Genomic DNA, 23,325 nt, shown 5'->3' with positions numbered 1-23,325 from the left:
GCAAACCAAATTCAACAATTAATTTAAAAGGTCATTCATCATGAACAAGTGGATTTTATCCCTGGGATGCAAGGATGGTTCAACATACATGAAACAATCAATGTGATATATCATATCAACAGAATGAAGGACAAAAATCATACATTCATTTCAATTGAAATTGATGCTGAAAAAGCATTTCATAAAATTTAACATCCTTTCATGATAAAAACCCTAAAAAACCTGGGTATAGAATGAACATACTTCAACATAATAAAAGCTATAGTATTATACTATAATAAAATAAAATATAATTAATATAATATAAAAAATATAAAATATATAATATAATAAAAGCTGTAGTGTTATACTAGCTGGGGATCTGTCATATAGAATGGAGAAAAAATTGAAAGCCTTTCCACTAAGATCTGGAACACACAAAGATGCTCACTTCCACCACTGTTATTCAACATAGTACTGGAAGTCCTAGATAGAGCAATCAGACAAGAGAAAAAATAAAGAGCATCCAATTGGAAAGGAAGAAGTGAAATTATGCTTGTTTGCAGATTATATCATCTTATATTTGGAAAAATCTAAATATTCTGCCAAAAAACTGTTAGAACTGATAAACAAATTCAGTAAAGCTGTAGGATGCAAAATCAACATACAAAAATCAGTAGCATTTCTATATGCCAACAGTGAACAATATGAAAAAATATTAAAATGGAATCCCATTTACAATAGCCACAAATAAAATTAAATACCTAGAAATTAACTTAACCAAAGAAGTGAAAGATCTTTATAATGGAAACTATAAAACACTCATGAAAGAAATAGAAGAAGACACCAAAAAATGGAAAGATATTCCATGTTCATGGATTGGAAAAAATCAATATTGTTAAAATGTCCATACAACCTAAAGTAATCTATATATTTAATGCAATCCCTATTAAAACACCAATGACATTCTTCACAGAAATAGAAAAAAAACTATCCTAAAATTTATATGGGCTGGGCGCGGTGCCTCACACCTGTAATCCCAGCACTTTGGGAGGCCAAGGCGGGCAGATCACTTGAGGTCAGGAGTTCGAGACCAGCCTGGCCAACATGGTGAAACACTGTCTCTACTAAAAATACAAAAATTAGCTGGGTATGGTGGTGCACCTGTAATCCCAGCTACTCAGAAGCCTGAGGCACAAGAATCGCTTGAACATGGGAGGCAGAGGTTGCAGTGAGCCAAGATCGTGCCACTGTACTCTAGCCTGGGTGATAGAGCAAGAGTCAGTCTCAAAAGAAAAGGAAAATTATGTAGAACCACGAAAGAGCCAGAACAGCCAAAGCCATCCAAAAAAAGAAACAAAACAAAACAAAACAAAACTGGAGAAATTATATTACCTAACTTCAAATTTACTACAGAGCTATAGTAACCAATACTGCATGGTACTGGCATAAAAACAGACACACAGGCCAATGGAACAGAATAAAGAATCCAGAAACTAATTCACACACCTGCAGTGAACTCATTTTCGACAAAGGTGCCAAGAACGTACATTGGCGAAAAAAGACAGTCTCTTCAATAAATGCTGCTGGGAAAACTGGATATCCATATACGGAAGAATGAAACTAGACCCCTATCTCTTCCATATACAAAAATCAAATCAAAATGGATTGAATATTTAAATCTAAGATCTCAAACTGTGAAACTACTACAGAAAACATTGGAGAAAATCTCCAGGACATTGGAGTGGGCAAAGATTCCTTGAGTAACACCCCACAAGCACAGGCACCTAAAACAAAACAGGACAAATGGGATCACGTCAAGTTGCAAATCATTCACTCAGCTAAAGATACAACCAACAGGCCGGGTGCGGTGGCTCACGCCTGTAATCCCAGCACTTTGGGAGGCCGAGGTGGGTGGATCACAAGGTCAGGAGATTGAGACCATCCTGGCTTAACACGGTGAAACCCTGTCTCTACTAAAAATACAAAAAATTAGCCGGGCATGGTGGTGGGCGCCTGTAGTCCCAGCTATTCGGGAGGCTGAGGCAGGAGAATGGCATGAACCCGGGAGGCGGAGCTTGCCGTGAGCCGAGACCGCGCCTTTGCACTCCAGCCTGGGCGACAGAGTGAGACTCTGTCTAAAAAAAAAAAAAAAAAAAAGAAGAAAAATAAATAAATTAAAAGAATAAAAAATATATACTGGGAAACTACGAATCAAAAGAAAACTGGAATAGCTATGTTAATATCAAAATAAATGGAGTTTGAGGCAAAAAAAAGACACATAAATGGCAAAAAGGCATATGGAAGGTGCTAAATATCATTGCTTATCAGAAAAATGCAAAGCAAGACTATAATTATACATCATCTCACCGTAGTTAAAATGGCTTATACCCAAAAGACAGGCAATAACAAATGCTAATGAGGATATGGAGAAAAGGGAGTCATTGTACACTCTTGGTGGGATTATAAATTAGTACAACCATTATAGAGAACAGTTTTGAGGTTTCTCAAAAACTAAAAATAGAGCTACCAAATGATGCAGCAATCCCATTGCTAGGTATATGCCCCAAAGAAAGGAAATCAATATATTGAAGAGATATCTGGACTCCCATGTTTGTTGCAATACTGTTCACAATAGACAAAATTTGGAAGCAACTTAAGTGTCCAACAGATGAATGGATAAAGAAAATGTGGTACATATACACAATGGAGTACTATTTGGCCATAAAAAAGAATAAGATCCTGTCATTTGGAACCACATGGATAGAACTGTAGATCATTAAGTTAAGTGAAATAAGCAAGGCACAGAAAGACAAACATTGCATGTTCTCACTTATTTGTGGGATCTAAAAATCAAAACAATTGAACTCATGTAGATGGAGAGTAGAATGTGGTTACCAGAGGCTGAGAAGTGTAGTTGTGGGGAGGTGGCGCAGAGATGGAAATGGTAAATGGGTACAAAAAAAAAAATAGAAAGAATGAATAAGACCTACTATTTGACAGCACAACAGAGTGACTATAGTCAATAATAATTTAATTATACACAACTAAAATAACTAACTGAAATAACTAAAAGTGTAATTTGATTGTAACACAAAGGATAAATGCTTGAGACAATTGATACCCCATCCTCCGTGATGTGATTATTATGCTTTCCATGCCTGTATCAAAATGCCTTATGTACCCCATAAATATTTATACCTACTATGTACCCACAAAAATTAAAAATTGAAAAAATAAATAAAAACCTATATGTCTTATTTCAATAACTAGATTGTAAAATCCTCGAGGACTTAACACTCCTTTGTCTTGCCATCCCTGTTTACTCTGTCTACGCTTCTACTTCCTCCATCCCTTTAATATGTAGTAAAAGTTGAAAAAAATGTACTATTCAGTTTCCATTGACACCAAAAAGAAATATCAAACATGACAATATCCACTAGATGTTTTTCTTCCTTTTCAAAGTGTAATACTATATTCCTCAGAACATTTCATTCTATATAAAAAGCTACTTATTTTTAGCCACATCTTATGTAAAATTGCTTAACAACTTGATACATTCAATTAGAGTAGAAGTTCTGGGGAAACAGCAGTAGCAGGTGAATCTGAACGGTTGTGCCATAGTTAAAAGGAAGACTTCCTGATTGGCTTTCCTGGAGCAGATTATGCCTCTTAGAGGCGTAACTGCACCTGGGATTTGGTCCTACAAAAACACAGCAGAGCAGCAAATTCAGGACAATCTTTGCCTGTTAGTCTTAAGTAAAACAATTATGAAATCACTTTTTGAACCTGATATATTAGCATGCTGAGTGTGTTAAAGGCAATCTTATCATAGACACTGCATGGGCAGTTTTTTGCATTCAAACCATGTCTATGGAGATACCAAAGAGCTTCAGGAAAGACCAGATAAATTTCACAAGATTTTTTATTTTTTACTTCATTTTTTCTTCATAAATTTGAGAAGATTTTAACATTATTTTTCTTACCTTTGACTTTTATTTTGGAATATTCTGGTAATATTATTTAAACATAATTTTAAATGAAATTTGACTTTTAAAAATACAATAAGCAAACTTATAAATCCCTCCTCCTTCCTCCTGCCCTTGTTAGGTATTATATTTTATTTGTACAAAGCCATAGCAAACATTCCAAGCATTCTTTTCTATATCTCATACTTGAAATGATTAATTGGATACTGAAAATATAAGCAGGACAATTAATATATTAATGAACAATATTATTTTATTAGGCATTTAAATATTTTGGGATAAAGAAGAAAAACTGAAAGCACACATCTTTTTACACATTTATTTGGAGATAAATAATACACATCTCACTTTCTAGGCTGAAGTGAGAAAATATTTTTGGTCGTATATTGGCATAAGGAATAAACATCATATTCCAACTGAACAGTTCTTATTTATTACAATTTTCTAAATCAATCAAAACAAAGCACATCTTCACAAAGTAATGGCTAGAACAACAATAATTTCTTAGAGATATGTCACATCTGATCTATTTTCACTGTAAGAGCACTCACTTTTAATAACAGCTATTTCAACATAAGAGTATTTTTTTCATGGACTTTGTAAATTAGGAACATGATCATTGCCTAGAGCATAATATATCAGAAACATGTTGTATTTAGTTCTCTTTTCATTTTAGATTTTTCTAGTTCTCCGCAGTAAAAAGTATTGTAGGTATAACTTATTTGACATGAAACTGGGATATTTTATGGAATACTGGAGTTGGATAAACATTAACATTTCTGATTGTCACTCTAACTCCAACAACTAAACATTGTAGGCTTTTGAGTTTGCCTATAATCCTTAGGATATATCGTGTATATCCTAATTTTGCTTCAGTATTGCCATTATTTAGTTGGAACAAGATCTGGGAATTGTGATATTTAATTTCTTTATTGAACCACCATGTGATATTGGATAAGTCATTAGCTTTGCCCAAACTTGATGTGATTATGTGTGCATTACTAATAGGTAAGCTAGGATTTATGTCCACTTTGGAAAAAAAAGACAATAAAAAGATAGTCTTAATAAGGACAAGATTTTGCTTTCTTTGCTCAGGGATAGAATTTATCCTGAAGAATGAGTGATTGCAAGAAGCCCACCATGGCCATGTAAAGGTGACAACCAGTACCTGGTCTAGAGCCTCTCCAAGGATTTTTGCAACTCAGCCACTTCTCCATTCTACAAGACTTCAATTCATTTTCTTATGAGCTAGAAGAGAAATATTGGTCAACTTTCATAATTTATTGAGGCAGCTGAGGTTAGGTGGGTTATGAAGACCCCAATGATTCCATGAAAGAGGGGAGCAAACTTCAAGTCTTATGACTCTTATCTCATGCTGTATTCATTGGTTGAAGAATAGGTTGCTTGTTACATGGAAACAAATGTTTACAGATATCATCAAAGAAATGTTGACATCGAAAAGACTGTTACATATTTTTTGCTTTTTGGTGGCTACAGCAAGATTGGCAGAAATGTCTTTTACCTCATCCATCTTAAGTGAGATGATGTTGTTAGCTATTGTAGGCAAGCTACTGCAGTTTGCTTATACACAATTGCTTCATGAGACATTTACTGGAAGAAGGTTGTTTTGATTTTCCTGTCATTTGCACAACTATTTTAAGATATTCTGAGTCTCATTTATGATTCCTTATCAGTGATTGCCAGTAGCTATAATTTTTTTTTCTGTTATTTTCTCTCCTGGGCTTTATTGGCATTTGTATAATAAAGAGAAGAATTGGTCTCTGATATGGTGTGGATGTTTGTCCCCTCCAAATTTCATGTTGAAATGTAATTCCCAGTGTTGAAACTGTGGCCTGGTGGGAGGTGTTTGGATCATGGGGGCAGGTCCCTCGGTCCCTCATAAATGGCTTGGTGTACTCCCCTTAGTGATGAGGGAGTTCTTGCTTTGAGTTCATATGAGATCTGATTGTTTAAAAGTATATGGCACCTCCCCCCACACCTTGCTCATGCAGTCACCATGTGACAAGCCAGCTTCCCTTTCCTTCTGCCATGACTGTAAGCTCACTGAAGCCCTCACAAGAAGCAAATGCCAGCTCCATGTTTCCTGTACAGCCTGCAGAACTGTGAACCAATTAAACCTGTTTTCTTTATAAATTACCCAGCCTTGGGTATTTCTTTACAGCAGTACAAGAATAGCCTAACACAATCTGGCTCCTGAAGATGAAACAAATTAATTAATACATTTCAAGTATTTTCCTAGGTCTCCCTCTCTTTATATATAGAGGCATACCTTGGAGATATTGTGTGTTTTATTTCAGACTACTGCAATAAAGCAAATATCGCAATAAAGTGTCGCTCAAATTTTTTGATTTCCCAGTGCATATAAAAGTTATGTTTATACTATACTGTAGCCTATTAAGTGTGCAATTGCATTATATCCAAAAACACTGTGCATATGTTAATTTAAAAATACTTTATTGCTAAATGCTAATGATCATTTGAGCCTTCAGTGGATCATGATCTTTCTGCTAGTGAAGGGTCTTACCTCAATGTTGATGGCTGTTGATTGATCAGGGTAATAGTTGCCGTATGTTGGGTGGCTGTGGCAATTTCTTAAAAATAAGGCCACAATGCAGTTAGACCTATTAATTGGCTGTTACTTTAATGAAAAATTTCTCTATAGCATGTGATGTTGTTTGATAGCATTTTACCCATAATATAACTTCTTTCAAAATTGTGGTCAATCCTTTCAAACCCGGCTACTGCTTTATCAACTAAGTTTATGTAATATTCCAAATCCTTTGTTGTCATTTAAACAGTGTTCACTGCATCTTCACCAGGAGTAGGTTCCATCTCAAGAAACTACTTTCTTGGCACACTCAATAGAAGCAACTACTCCTCCATTCAAGTTTTATCATGAGATTGCAGCAATTACCCATATCTTCAGGCTTCACTTCTAATTCCAGTTCTCTTGCTATTTCTCTTACATTTACTGTTACTTCTGCCATTGAAGTCTTGAAGCCGTCACAGTTTTTCAAGCAGGTTGGAATTGACTTCTTCCAAACTCCTGTTAATGCTGATTTTGACCTCCTCCCATGAATCGTGAATGCTCTTAATGGCATCTAGAATGGTGAATTCTTTCTAGAATGTTTTTAATTTACTTTGCTCAGGTCCATCATAGGAATTACTATCTATGACAGGTATAGCCTATGAAATGTATTTATTAAATAATAAGACTTGAAAGTTGAATTTACTCCTTGATCCATGGGCTACAGAATGGATGTTGTGTTAGCAAGCATGAAAAATCCGTTTATTTCCTTGTATATCTCTATCAGAGCTCTTGGGTGACCAGGTGCATTGTCAAAGAACTGTAATATTTTGAAAGGAATCTTTTTTCTGAGCAGTAGGTCTCCACAGTGAGCTTAAAATATTCAGTATACCATGCCATAAACAAATGTGCTGTCATCTAGGCTTTGTTACATTTATAAAGCACAGGCAGAGTAGATTTATCACAGTTCTTAAGGGCCCTAGGATTTTCAGATAGTAAATGAACATTGGCTTCAATTAAGTTGATGACTTTAAGAGTCATCAGCTGCATTAGCCCCAGCAAGAGAGTCCACCTGTCTTTTGAAGCTTTGAAACCAAGCATTGACTTTTCCTCTCTAGCTCTGAAAGTCCTAGATGGAATCTTCTTCCACTAAAAGGGTGTTTTGTCTACACTGAAAATCTGTTGTTTAGTGTAGCCACTTTCATCAATTATCTGGGCTAATCTCCTGGATAATATGCTGCAGCTTCTCCCTCAGCACCTGCTGCTTCACCTTGAACTTTTATGTTATGAAGGAAACTTCTTTCCCTAAATCTCATAAACCAACCTCTGCGAGCTTCAAACTTTTCTTCTGAAGCTTCCTTACTTCTCTGAGCCTTCATAGAATTGAAAAGAAGTAGGTCTTGCTCTGGGTTAGGTTTTGGCTTAAGGAAATGTTTAGCTTTTGGTTGAAAGTGACAGACCTGCTACAGTTTCTTTCATTTGAACACTTAGAGTCATTTTAGGATTATTAATTGGCCTAATTTCAACATTGTATCTCAAGGAATAAAAAAGCCCTAGGAGAAGGAGAGATGGAGGAGATGGGGACAACTGGTTATTGGAGCAGCTAGAACACATAAAACATTGAGTAATTAAGTTCACTTTCTTTTATGGGTGCTGTTCATGGTGCCCCACAACAATTACGATGGTAACATAGATCACAGATCATTGTAACAGATATAATAATAATGAAGAAGTTTGAAATATTGTGGAAATTACCAAAATGTGACACAGAGACAGGAAGTGAGCACATGGTGTTGGAAAAATAGCAGTTGACACTGATTTGCCACAAACCTTCAATTTGTAAAAAAAAAAAAAAAAACACTATTTGTGAGGTGCCATAAAGTGAGGCACAATAAAACAAGGTTATATACACACATATACACACAGTAAGTTCTCAACGTTGTCGATAGGTTCTTGGAGACTACAACTTTAAGCAAAATGATATGTAATAAAACCAACTTTACCTTAGGCTAATTTACATAAACAAGCAGTAAGTTCCTACAGCATGTTTGTCATAGAAATATCAAACTTCTAAGTAAAGACTCAAAACACTTTTAATATTAAACATTGAAATAAATGTGAGCCAAACATACATTCAAGAAAGATTAATAAAAACAAGTAAGATAATTATTTACCCAAGTTTTGGTGAATCAGTGAGTGATAGTGGTTGTAGTGGTGATGGGTTGAATCAAGGAATAAATGTTTGCAAAGTGAGAATTATAAGGAGCACCTCCTATCACCACACAGTTCAAAAACAAACAATAAATATGGCAGGCTTGCTGAGCACTTTTGGACCCCACTGTTTGGTGTCAAAATAAATTTATTTTACAATAATTTATATTCATTCATTTTCTAACCTGCTTATTCCTGTTCAGGGTTGTGGGTGGCTGGTGCCTATCCTGGCAGGTCAGGGTGCAAGGCAGGAACCAGCCCTTGACAGGACTCCATTCCATTGCAGCCTTACTCATACACACACTCCCACACTCACTCCAACTTGAACATTGTAGATACAATAATTAATCTAATGTGGACATCTTTGGGATACGGGAGGAAACTGGTGTCCCACGAGAAAACTCAAACAGATGGGGAGAATGTGGAAACCCCATACTGACAGTGGCTCTGGCTGGAAGTAGATTTTTTTTTCTCATCAACGTGTGTGTGTATATGTGTGTGTGTGTATACTATTGAGGAAACAGTGTCATGAAGTTAAGTGATTTTCAATATAGAAATCATTTTATAGATAATCTATACAACCAAGCTGTTTTTTAAAGACTTTGGTTTGTTTTTGTGCACAGAAAACTCAACAGTGTACATTAACCCAGGTTAGTGGCAAGTTCTTTAGTCTTTGCCTTTTCTAGCTTGGCAATGCAAGCCACAGATTTTGGACCCAGGATGTTGCCTCCTCAGTGCTGACAGATCTCATTATATCTAACCTTGTAGTTAGTACTGATAGCTTCCACCAGCTCAGCCAGAACTCCTTTGTCTTCTGAGTTAACATGTGTGAAGGCCACAGTGGCACAAGTATTCCGGTGGACTGGATGTCTTTTAGGCTTGCCTTCTCTTGATAGTGCAGTAAGGAACTCCCATCTTAGGATACAGGGCGAGCCCTCAGCAATCAGCTTGATGGAACCCACATCACGTGCAGTCACTACCATCTGAGCCTTCTTGTTTTCTACCAAGGTGGTGACAGTGTTAACCCTTGCTCAAAGGACAGGTGTTATCTTAGTGGGAACATCTTCTTTGCCAGCAGCTTTCTTCTTCTCTTGCTTTGTCTCTGCTCTGTACTTGTGGGTCAGTTTCAGCATTTGAGTAGCTGTTTGGCAGTCCAAAGCCTAGATGAACTGGTTAATTGCAGGAGGCACTTTCAGCCATTCATAGAGGATAGCTTTTTGCTGATGCAGCCAGATGCAGTGGGGCCCTTTGACAAAACAAGTGAGGTTCCTTTTGAGATGGATGTGCTGTCCAGTGCCAAAATTCTTAGACCTTTTCTCAAACAGGGGATTCACCACCTTGTTGGCCTTTGGCTTCTTTATGATAAGGGACTAGAGCCACCTTCTCTGCCTTGGCCTTCTTTCCTTTCAGCAGCTTGGGTGGCTGGAGGAAGCAACAAGACCAAACATTTTGTATAAAGGATCTTATGATATTTTATTGTAAAATATCCTTTATAGACTGTAACTAAAGGAAATCCTAGTGGTCCTTTGGGTCAAATAAGGAAAATATATTGCATATGTACAGCTATTTCCTCAATGTCCTTATGGAAGACTTAGCAAATCACCCATGACACTCTACTTTTGTCCAGAATCAGCCTCATAATCCTTCTTAACACAGTGCTTCAGCCAGCCATTATCAGTTGATTGTAATTGATGTGAGAGATGAAAGTAAGTGCCATGTATAATCTAGGAGACCTCTCATTTTTCACATGAGGCAACTGAGGCCCAAGGAGGCCAGTGACCTTAAAGGACAGTGTGATAGCTGAAATTAGAGCTGATGTTCCCAGATTTTAGTTTCAATGTTCTTTTTACTCCATCATGTACTCAGTGAGCCAACAAAATAGCATGGGTATGAAATTTCCATGCCTTTTTAGAATCAGCCTTATTCAATTTTCTAATCCTCAGGTTTCTGAGTTATTGCTATTATTATCTGACCTGTCTACAGTCTTTTTAAATGGGGACAAAAAAGTACAGTTCCTTGAAGAGCATTTAAATCCAACCCAGCATAAAACCAGCCCACAGAATATATGAGCTGTTGATGATATTATGTATATAAAACTGCAATTACCATAAAAATACAGCAAGAAATCTTAGCATCCCAATGTAACTGTAAATCTAATAACAGCAATAACAGAATTTCTTAGAGAAAAAAGCTGCATTGGCCTGTTGTTATTTTTGATCCTAGCTTATTATCTGGGTCAACTGGGAGGTTTTTAGGAACATCAGCCATTTTAGTCTTAGTTCTGTTTGGTCATCAGAAGCTTATGATGACCTAGTGCAGTGAAGGAAGCACTAATATACATAACTGATTGTTTCCTGTTTCTTTAATTCCATGAATACTTGAAGAACAAAGGAAATGAACATGCTAGGAATCTGCATTTGAAAGTAGTCATGCTTACACTTTTCATTGCAGTACGCTTTGATAAAGTATGTAGACTATTCTTTCTGATCTTTACTATCTAAAACTGGATCCTCCTCCTTCCTTTCTACATTTTTGTTGATTTATTTATTGACTGTGTGAATCATAGGGGATCTTCATATAATCCAGTGTGTAGAGACTTGACATAAAGAGTCATATAAAGAATGCAGGGGCATTCACATGCCATAGCTTGGAGCTAAATTAAATTACAGGTAGGAAAAAGCTTTCAGAGGTGAGTGTAATGCTTACTAACTGTTTGCAAGCTTTCAAAAAACAGCTCCAGAGTTAGAGCTGTAGGAGAAATACCTTCCTATTGAGAGTGGACAATCGACTCCAAATCATGGGATATGAAATTAGGGAAAATTGCTTTTAAAAAATGTGTAAAGAAAAAGAGATAGATATAGGCTAACAGGATAAACTGAGCTTGAGTAGATCTTGAGGAAGCTTAGGGCAGTTTACCTGATTTCATTATGCATCAACAGAACAGGTAAGTGTTGTTTAGGTCAACATTTCTCAAAAAATGGGATCTGTATCCATGAACCACCTGCTTATTTGAAAATGTGGATCACTAGTTCCTAATGGAGGAGTCAGACATCTTACAGAAATCTATCTCTACAGTTCACAGAAAGTAGTTTTATGCTTTAGTTCTCAAGCACTGGAGCTCTGTTATGAGGAACAAAGTTTCCTAATTCACCTTCTTTAAGTGAATTTTTAGGTTTGCCATTTAGGTTCCCAGATTCAGTTCTGCTGAAGCCCAGTTACCATTTTTCAACACTAAAAAGAATAGGAAAATGCCCTTTTGTTTCACTTTATAAAGTTTCAAAAGCATGAATCAGAAAATCATTTTACTTTGGAACAAAGATTTTCTAGGAAATTTAATCTTTTATTATTCAAGATAATTCAACCAAACACTTTGAGCCAATTTTAAATATTTTGTCTACATCTCATTAGACTAATGCACTTTTCTTCCTTTTATTTTTCTAGACTTAATCACACAGATTCCTATAAATAATTAGGTTTTTCATTCTTTCTAAACTCTTTATCTTAGCACTTCGTTCATTCAGTCATGACATAGTAATGTTTGTGGAATCCCAGTTGCTTTTATTGAGAATGGCTATATATTCTCTCATTAAGTAATTATTTTTCTTTATGTTTAATAAGGGAGAAAGTAGCCTATTGCCTCAGATTCAGGAGTAAAGATGAAATTCACTGGGAAGACGTTATGTTTGAAATTTTCCTTAGGGTTCCTCTTCACTGGGTGAATTCAGTTTTAGTGATAAAGCCTAAAAGTTCTCAACATCTCTAAAAATATTATCTTTCTTACTCTAAAGCATGTGGAAAAAGTTGGCTTTGGAGAAGTTATGTTTGGCTAGGAAAGATACTATATCTCATCTCAAGAATGTTAACACATATATATTCATCTCACTCTGCTACCAAGGAAGGGAAAGATGTTCAGATGGCCACATCACTTGAATAGCTGAGTGACAGAACTGCCTTCTAGGTCACTGTTCCAAATCTGAACTAGCCCATTCTGTCCCTCCCCCGGCCCTCCCCCAATTGGAGGAGAATCCTTTGTTGATTCTCACAATACTATGACTAGACAACATTTGGGAGCAAAAATACAATTAATATGCTTCTAAATAGCCTTAAATGAATTGTTTTGTCTTTGTGATAATTCCCTGTGGCTTTATGCTTGTGACTTCCTGCTGCCTGCAAGTGATGTTGGAAAATGGAAACACAGCAGTTTATTCACTTTTCTTTATCCTGCATGTCTCAAGCTTGGACTTTGGCAGCTGAAGTAAGATAATCATTTTGTGCCATAAAAGAAGAAAAACAGTTTGCCAACAGGAGCCTAAATTTAACATTAGAAGACTGGGAAATATGGAAGAGAGGTGATATCCCAGCAACACTACTCCAACACAGTAATCTGGCAGTTTCTGTATTCCCAATTTATTTTTAAAAAACAATGTCACTTTTGTCAGTAAAGACTTAAAAGCAATTTTGAATGTGTGTGGGAAAAAAATACCCAGAAAATTTCCCCCTAAACCTGATTTTTATTGCTTGATTTGTGGTTTAAAGTATTTTCATAATATTTATAAGTAAAGGTGGTTTCAGCAAGTATGAATTCCACCATTTTGTCCACAGGATTAGTGGGGAGGGATTTTGAATTCAGATCTTAGCTTTGGTGCTGGATGCCTTTAACAAATTGCCGTAATTGCTTTTCCTTTATCCGTATTTTACTTCTCTTTGGCAGGGTGAAATACCAGTTTATCCCAGGTATCGTCTGAGGAAGGTTTGGGGAGTGATCTGTGTGTTTAGATTTTCTGCCTAACTTTATTAATGTGGTATGAATAAGGAGCTTTTTTTTTTTTTAGAAAATGACACTTTATACAAGTCAGTTCCTCTCTATTTTCTTTATGGACGGTACTGGGGTGGCAGCAGGACTCACCATGAAAACTGTAGTGGTAACTCTGTTCTTCTGACTGCCTCCCATGATCCTCTGTAGGAAGCTATTAAGCCTGTAGTTAAGTTACTTCCATTTCCTCTTGACTAAATTGATATAATGATAGTAATATATGCTGCGCTTGTCTTTCAGTGTGTCAGTCACTGTGCCAATCGCTTTATATGTACGAACTGATTAATCTTTACAGCTCCTAGGAGTAGATCTTACTGTTATCTCCATTTCACAGATGAGGACCCATTGGAGACTGTATTCAAATCCAGGCAGTTTAAATATAGAAATATTTAAGAGCTGCTTCATGCTGCCTCCTACAGCATGGCTGGGCAGAATAGACACAGAACATTTAGAAATTTGAGTTTTGGGAAACATACAGGAGAGAGATGTGGCAGTGAGATGTTGCCTCCAATATGAATTGTCCTTGTCTTCTAAAAACAGAATCCTGCTAAATTAATGACCAACAGTAATAGCAGCTATACCTCCCAGTTTCCCTTGCAGCTATAATTATGCTTTGAGATGCAATTAAGATTAATGACATATAAGTGAAATTTTTATTGGGTAACTTTTGCAAACTTCCATAAAAGTTAGTCTACCTGCACACTTTGGCTCTATCCTGCTGCCTGGAATGTGGATGTCATGGTTGGAACTCTAGCTGGCATCTTGGACTATGAGGATAAGGCCATACCTAAGGTGGTGGAGTGAGAAGTTGGAAGAAGCCTGGGTTCCTAGGTATTTTATAAAGCAGAACCACTACATCAGCTCAGGAGCACTTTACCTCCAGACTTTTTTTGTGAAAGCAAAGTAAACTTCTGTCTCATTTGAAGCACTGTGATTTTGAGTGTCTTTAACTTGCAGCTAGTTGCTCATTTCATACCTACTTAACAATGTGGATTGTAAGTAGCTTCACTATTTGTGCATAGTAAGCCCTCCGTAAATATTTGTTGATTTGAGTTTTTTATCTCTTCCCATTTTAATATTTAGAATCATCTATTTGAGTTACTTTATAAGAACAGTGACAATATGTATGTATATTCTACATTCAAAATCATGCTGTAAATGTAAAATAATTGGGCAACAGGGCCTGAGTGGTTTTCCTTTTTTCTTAAAGTAATGAGGAAGATCCAAATATTAGAATACAACTTACAAGTATCAAGGTAAAACTCCCTTGCCACATCCATGTAGCAAACCAAATGTACTTTAAGTATGTTACTATTTATTACCATTTGACTTTTATTTGATTTTATTTTTGAGACAGGGTCTCACTTTGTCACCCAGGCTAGAGTGCAGTGGCATCATCTCAGCTGACTGCAGCCTTGACCTCCTGGGTTGAAGCGATCCTCCTGCCTCAGCACTCCGAGTAGCTGGGACTACAGGCATGCATCACTATGCCCAGCTAATTTTTGTATTTTTAGTATACATGGGTTTTCCCATGTTGTCCGGGCTGGTCTTGAACTCCTGAGCTCAAGCAGTCCACCCACCTTGGTCTCCCAAAATGCTAGGATTATAGGCATGAGCCCTTGCACCCAGCCCATTTGCCATTTTATATTAAACATTATATCAGTGAGGTAGGATCAATGGATAAATCAATTAGAAAGAGTGATTACTGGAAAAATCACTTATGGGTTTATCTGGATGTTACAAATCAGAATTCTGATATTTAATATTATGCTACATTTATGGTACAATGAAAAAGTACATGTGTGTATGTATGTTTATATTGAAAAAGTTTCAAAACCAAGTAAGTCCTATAATATCCTATTAATCATAAAAAAAGAAAAAGAATTGGCAGGGGACAAGATGACCAACTAGACGCAGGCAGGTGGAACGGCTCTCATGAAGGGACTCAGATGACTGACACACTCCTAACACATCTTCAGAGATAAAGGCACTAAGAATGGACAGAGGGAAGATGCAGAAGCTGGGCTGAAGGGTGAGAAAGCTGGAAACGCTACATGGGGCTACAGTACACCCACACTCATTCCTGGCCCCCAGTGGCTCTGGGGGAACAGGTGAGTTGCACTGGCAAGGAGCAAACTGCTTTTGCCACAGGCCTCTGGAACCCTGGCAGGGGGAGACCCCTTGACCACTATGGACACTCAAGATGGCATGGAGAGCTGCTTAGAGAAGGGTTAGGGGCAGCAGCCAGCTGATGTGGAGCCCAAAGAGTTTGGTGCAGGACTAGGGGAACTGTCAGTCCTGAACTCTGCAGGGTGGTCTTGCCCATCAGACGAGGCCAGTCTGACCTGAGAACCCCTTGGTCTGCTGTCCTTTCCCAGAGCCCCAGCCTGGCTACACCTGCTTGCAGAGCAGCCTCGGGTGCCCTGGGGTCCCACACCATAGCTTCTGCACTGGCAGATTGTGCCTGACTGGTAGAGAGATCCAGCAGGATGGCCCCTACAGCCGTGCACCAACCCCCATGCTCCCTCCCATACTGCAGCTTTCTTTAGGCCTAAGGCAACTCCCCACATTGCTTTGCTGGCATGTGTCTGTGGAGGTGGGTTTTGCTTTTCTTGACCATCAGCATTTGGGTGTGCAGTCTACCCTTCCTCTCCCCACTGACCTCTGTTGCAGACAGAGTCTTGGTGGGCACAGAGTCAGCCAGCCCTGCCCCCGCCAGTGCTCTGCCCTTATGGTAACACTCTGCAGAGAATGGTGGATCCTCCCATGCCTGAGCAATCATTCCTGCTTGCGAGGCACAGAGACCTATACACCCAGACCTGCACCCATCAGTGCCCCACTCCTGAGCCAAAACACCACCTTCAGGGTGACCACACACACAGTCACCAGCGGAGGCCCCCCAGCTGCGTTGACTTTGCCACTGTGGTGAACACTTGCAGGGAGGCAGGCATCCTGGCACCTGCCACCCACTATGCCACAGCTGTTGCTACTGCTGCTACTGGCACTTGTGAGCAAGAATGGATCCCACTGTCATCACACTCTGAAACACTTTGGCTGACACCACCCGTTGGAGTGTACTGACCAGTGGTCTGGGAGCACCTCATTCTCCCCCACCTCCCCAGTGAAGTGGATTCCTAACCTCAAGGAGCCAGAGAATAAAGTTGGGGCTCAGTACAAGTCCCCCAGAGTTACAGCATGCAGTCCAGGAGTTGGGAGCTAAGCATTGGCCCTGTAAAATCTTCCAGAAATGAAGGCAGTTAGCTGAATTCACTTTATACCACAATCAAACTTCAAGGTCATCAAATAGGATAAAAGGAAAAAAACCCCATCCAAAGGTCAGCAGTTTTAAAGATTGAAGGAAGGTAAGTCCACAAAGATGAGAAGGAATCAGCACAAGAACCCTGATAACTCAAAAAGCCAGAGTACCTTCTTTGCTCCAAATGACCACATCACCTCTCCAGCAAGGGTTCTGAACTGGATTGAGATGGCTGAAATGACAGAAATAGAATTCAGAATATGGATAGGAATAAAGATCATTGAGCTACAGAAGTATTTTGAAACCCAATCCAAGGAAGCTAAAAATCATGATAAAATGATGCAGGAGCTGACAGTCAAAATAGCCAGCCTAGAAAAGAATCTAACTGACCTGATAGAGCTGAAAAACACACTACAAGAATTTCATAGTGCAATCACAAGTATTAATAGCAGAATAGAACAAGTGGAGGAAAGAATCCCAGAGCTTGAAAACTGGCTGTCTGAAATAAGACATTCAGACAAGAATAGAGAAAAAAGAATGAAAAGGAACAAACAAAACCTCCAAGAAATATGGGATTATGTAAAGAGACCAAATCTATGACTCATTTGTGTCCCTGAAAGAGATGGGGAAAATGGAACCAACTTGGAAAATATATTTCAGGATATCATCCAGAACTTCCCCAGCCTAGCTAAAGAGGCCAACATTCAAATTCAGGAAATGCAGAGAACCCCTAAGATACTTCACAAGATCATTCTCAAGACCTATAATAATCAGATTCTCTCCATGGTTGAAATGAAAGAAAAAGTGTTAAAGGCAGCTAGAGAGAAAGGTCAGGTGACCTACAAAGGGAAGCCCAGCAGACTAACAGTGGAGCTTTCAGCAGACACCATACAAGCCAGAGGAAATTGGGGGCCAATATTCAACATTCTTAAAGAAAAGAAATTTCAACCCAGAAATTCTTATCCGGCCAAACTAAGCTGCATAAATGAAGGAGAAATAAGATCCTTTTCAGACAAGCAAATGCTGAGGGAAATTGTTACCATCAACTACTTTACAAGAACTCTTAAAGGTAGCACTAAATATGGAAAGGAAAGACTGTTGTCAGCCACTACAAAAACATACTGAAGTACACAGACAAGTGACACTATAAAGCAACTACATAAACAAGTCTGCAAAACAACCAGGTAACGTCATGATGACAGGATCAAATCCACACATATCATTACTAACCTTGAATGTAAATGGCTTAAATGCCCCAATTAAAAGGCACAGAGTGGCAAGTTAGATAAAGAACCAAAAATCATAGTATGCTGTCTTCAAGAGACCCATCTCACATGCAGAGACACACATAAATTCAAAATAAAGGGATAGAGAAAAATATACCAAGCAAATGGAAAACAGATAAAAGCAGGGGTTGCAATCCTAGTATCTGACAAAACAGATGTTAAGCCAGCCAACAAAGATCAAAAAATGCAAAGAAGGGCATTACATAATAGTAAAGGGGTCAAGTCAGCAAGAAGATCCTAAATACCTATGTGCCCAACCCAGGAGCACCCAGATTCATAAACTAAGTTCTTAGAGACCTTCAAAGAATCTTACATTCCCACAATATAATAGGGGGAGACTTTAACACCCCACTAACAATATTAGCCAGATCATCAAGACAGAAAATAACAAAGATATTCAGGACCTGAACTCAGCTCTGGATCAAATGTACCTGCTAAATATATACAGAACTCTCCACCCCAAAACAACAGATTATACATTCTTCTCATGACCACATGGCACACATTGTAAAATTGATCACATAATCAGAAGTAAAACAATTCTCTACAAAATGCAAAAGAACTGAAATCATAACATACCATGTCATGGACTATAGTGTAATAAAATGAGAAATCAAGACTAACAAATTCACTCAAAGCCACATAATTGCATGGGAATTCAATAACCTCCTAAATGACTTTTGAGTAAATAGTGAAATTAAGGTAGAAACTAAGAAGTTCTTTGAAACCAGTGAGAACAAAGATACAACATACCAGTATCTTTGAGACACAGCTAAGGCAGTGTTAAAAGGGAAATTTATAGCACTAAATGCCCACATCAAAAAGTTAGAGAGATGTCAAGTTAACAACCTAACACCACAACTAAAAGAACTAGAGAACCAAGAGCAAACAAATCCCAAAGCTAGCAGAAGGTAAGAAATAACCAAAATCAGAGCTGAACTGAAGGAGATTGAGACACGAGAAAGCATTTAAAAGATCAATGAATCCAGGAACCATTTCTTTGAAAAAATTAATAAAATAGACCACTAGCTAGACTAATAAAGAAGGAAAGAGAGAAGATTCAAATAAACATAATCAGAAACAACAAGGACACATTACCATTGACCCCACAGAAATACAAATAACAATCAGAGAGTATTATGAAGACCTCTATGCACATAAACTAGAAAATCTGGAAGAAATAGATAAATTCCTAGACACATACAACCTCCCAAGACTGAACCAGGAAGAACTGAATCTCTGAATTGATCAATAATGAGTTCTGAAATTGAGCAGTAATAAATAGCCTATCAACCAAAAAAACCAAGAACCAGGTGGGTTCATAGCTGAATTCTACCACATGTACAAGGAAGAGCTGGTACCATTCCTGCTGAAACTATTCCAAACAAAAGTGAGAAGGAGGGTCTTCTTCCTACCTCATCTATGAGGCCAGCATCATCCTGATACCAAAATCTGGCAAGACAAAAAAAAAAAAAAAAAAAAAGGAGAAAATTTCAGACTAATATCCTTGAAGAACATTGATGCAAAAATCCTCAACAAAATACTGGTAAACTGAATCCAGCAGCACATCAAAAATATTATCCACCATAATCGATTAGGCTTTATCCCTAGAATGCAAGGTTGGTTCAATGTATGCAGATCAATAAATGTGATTCATCACATAACAGAAGTAAAAACAAAAGCCGCATGATTATCTTAATAGATGCAGAAAAGGCTTTTTGATAAATTCAACATTCCTTCATGTTAAAAACACTCAATAAACTAGGTATTGAAGGAACATACCTTAAATTAATAAGAGCCATCTATGACAAACTCATTCAGTCAACATCATACTGATGGGCAAAAGCTAGAAGCATTTCTAGTATTTCCCATCGAAAACCAGCACTAGACAAGGATTCCTTCTCTCACCAATCCTATTCAACATAGTATTGGAAGTCCTGGCCAGGGCAATCAGGCAAGAGAAAGAAAATAAGAGCATCCAAATAAAAAGAGAGGAAGTCAAACTATCCCTTTTTTGCAGATGACATCATCCTATAACTAGAAAACTTCATCATCTCAGCCCAGAAGCTTCTTAACCTGATAAGCGACTTCAACAATTTTGCAACAGAGTCTCAGGATGCAAAATCAATGTGCAAAAATTACTAATGTTTCTATGTACCAACAACAATCAAGCTGAGAATCAAATCAGGAACATAATCTCATTCACAGGTGTCACACACAAAAAAGGTAAAATAAAACACTACAGAATACAGCTAACCAGGGAGGTGAAAGTTCTCTACAAGGAAAACTATAAAACACTGCTCAAAGAAATCAGAGATTACACAAACAAATCGAAAAACATTCTATGCTCATGGACAGGAAGAATCAATGTTGTTAAAATGGCCATACTTCCCAAAGTGATTTAGAGATTTGATGCTATTTCTATTAAACTACCATTGAAACACTTCACAGAACTATTTTAAAATTCTTATGGGGCCAAAAAAGAGCCTAGATAGCCAAGACCATCCTAAGCAGAAAGAACAAAGCTGGAAGCATCATGCTACCTGACTTCAAATTATACTACAAGGCTGCAATAACCAAAACAGCATGGTACTGGTACAAGAACAGACACATAGACCAGTGGAACAGAATAGAGAACCCAGAAAAAAGGCCACACACCTCAACTATCTGATCTTCAACAAAGCTGACAAAAACAAGCAATAGATAAAGGATTCCCTATTCAATAAGTGGTGCTGAGATAACTGGCTAGCCATATGCTAAGATTGAAACCGGACCCCTTCCTTACACCATATACAAAAATCAACTCAAGATGGATTAAAGATTTAGATGCAAAACCAAAAACTATAAAAACCCTGAAGAGAAAATAGTCAATACCATTCTGTACATAGGCATGGGCAATGATTTAATGACAAAGACACCAAAAGCAATTGCAACAAAAGCAAAAATTGACAAATGAGACCTAATTAAATTAAAGAGCTTCTGCACAGAAAAGGAAGCTATCAAAAGAGTCAACAGACAACCTAAAGAATGGGAGACAATTTTAGCAAACTATGCATCTGTCAAAGGTCTAACATCCAACATTTATAAGGAGCTTAAACAAATTTACAAGAAAAAAACAACCCCATTAAAAAGTGGGCAAATGACATGAACAGACATTTTGCAAAATAAGACATACATGTGGCCAAGAATCATATGAAAAAAAGCTTAAAATCACTGATCATTAAAGAAATGCAAATCAAAACCACAATGAGGTATCATCTCACACCAGTCAGAATGGCTATTGTTGTTTTTTTTTGTTTTTGTTTTTGTTTTTTTTTGAGACGGAGTCTCCCTCTGTCGCCCAGGCTGGAGTGCAGTGGCGCTATCTTGGCTCACTGCAAGCTCCGCCTCCCAGGTTCACGCCATTCTCCTGCCTCAGCCTCCAGAGTAGCTGGGACTACAGGCGCCCGCCACCGCGCCCGACTAATTTTTTGTATTTTTAGTAGAGACGGGGTTTCACCGTGTTAGCCAGGATGGTGTCTCGATCTCCTGACCTCGTGATCCGCCCGCCTCGGCCTCCCAAAGTGCTGGGATTACAGGCGTGAGCTACCGCGCCCAGCCCAGAATGGCTATTGTTAAAAAGTCCAAATATAATAGATATTGGTGAGATTGTAGAGAAAAAGGAATGTTTATACACTGTTTGTGATAAATTAGTTTGACCATTATGGAAGATGGTGTGGTGATTTCTCAAAGACCTAAAGACAGAAATATCATTTGATCCAGCGATTCCAATACTGGGTATATACTGAAAGGAATATAAATTATTCTATTATAAAGATGCATGCACTTGTGTGCTAATTGCAGCACTAATCACAATAGCAAAGACATGGAATAAACCTAAATGCCTATGAATGGTAGACTGGATAAAGAAAATGTGGTACATATACACCATGGAATACTATGCAGCTATAAAAAATGTGATCATGTCCTGTGCAGGAACATGGATAGAGCTGGAGGCCATTATTCTTAGCAAACTAAAGCAGAAACAGCAAACCAAATACCACATGTTCTCACTTATAAGTGGGAGCTAAATGATGAGAACACATGGACACACAGAAAGGAACAATACACATTGGGCCTATTGAAAGGTGGGTGGTGGGAGGAGGGAGAGGATCCGGAAAAATAACCACTGGGTACTGAACTTAATACCTGGGTGATGAAATAATCTGTACAACAAACCCTCATGATACAAGTTTACCTATATAACAAACCTGCACATGTACCCTGAACTTAAAATAAAAGTTATAAATAAAAAAGAAAAAGAAACACAAGTGTGTTCCATTGAACACACGTATGAGACTTCTTAAATGCCTGTTTAAAATTTGTAATGTTATAATTTTATAAAAGGTCTTTTTTTTTTTCAAGTATAAGCATGGACTTTTCTCCCCATGCTGAAACCCAAGTGAAAAATCACACAGTATCTTGGACTAGGACCTTGTCAGTGTATAAGAAAAGGTTTGACAGGTTTGTGATCTGTGTGGCGCACACACTAGGCCTGGCTGATGGATTCAATGTGGGGTGTGTATGGAGGGAGGTGAAAAATAAATATTAATATGACACAAATATTCCACCTGAGCAAATGAGTAGGTGGAGGGGCTGCTTATAGGGATGGAAGAAGTTGAAGAGAAGCAGATCCAAGGTGTGTGGTAGGGTGAAACAGTTCAATTTTGCATACAAGTTTGCAATGCCTGTGAGACATCCAAAAACAGAAATCAAGTTGTTTATGTGAGTTTGAATTTAAGAGGAGAGGTGTGGACTCGAGATTTAAAATTTGGAGTTTCAGCTTAGAGATGATATTTAAAGTTATGACAGCATTTGAGATCATCTAGAGAGAAAGTTTAGGATAAGGTAAGAAGAGGGCTCTGAAACCAGTCTCATGAATGTAATAAGAAATCTACATGGTATGGTCAAAAGATTATGGTCTGTGTTGGGATCTGATGTGGATTTCTTTCCCTCTGGGTGCCGCTGATCTGCCTGTTGCGACCCGTCCCATTGGTCTAGGATGGCACTTAATCATGCAGAGTCCTGACTGAAGATACGGGCTGTTTAAGTCATAAGTAGGAATGAAGAGTAGAATCACATAAATGCTTCCATCAAAGAACTGATGACATGGGAATTCCAGAGGCTCCTTCTAGAGATACATAGAATTCAGTGTGTAAAGAAGTTAGAATGTTTCTTTCTGCATCTTTAATCTATCTTCTCTT

The 23,325-nt window shown here is 37.8% G+C and overlaps 1 protein-coding gene and 1 pseudogene across 8 annotated transcripts in view; one reads left to right on the top strand and one right to left on the bottom strand.

Moving 5' to 3' along the window:
* CTNNA3 (catenin alpha 3) overlaps positions 1-23,325 on the top strand; it is a 1,849,205-nt gene that overhangs the window by 418,144 nt on the left and 1,407,736 nt on the right. The gene's annotated exons all lie outside the window — the stretch shown is intronic.
* Positions 9,369-13,945, bottom strand: LOC134807143 (large ribosomal subunit protein eL8-like; annotated as a pseudogene).

This window comes from Pan troglodytes, chromosome 8, assembly GCF_028858775.2.
Source record: "Pan troglodytes isolate AG18354 chromosome 8, NHGRI_mPanTro3-v2.0_pri, whole genome shotgun sequence".
Classification (NCBI taxonomy): Eukaryota; Metazoa; Chordata; class Mammalia; order Primates; family Hominidae; genus Pan; species Pan troglodytes.
This window is presented reverse-complemented; position numbering and strand designations above follow the sequence as displayed.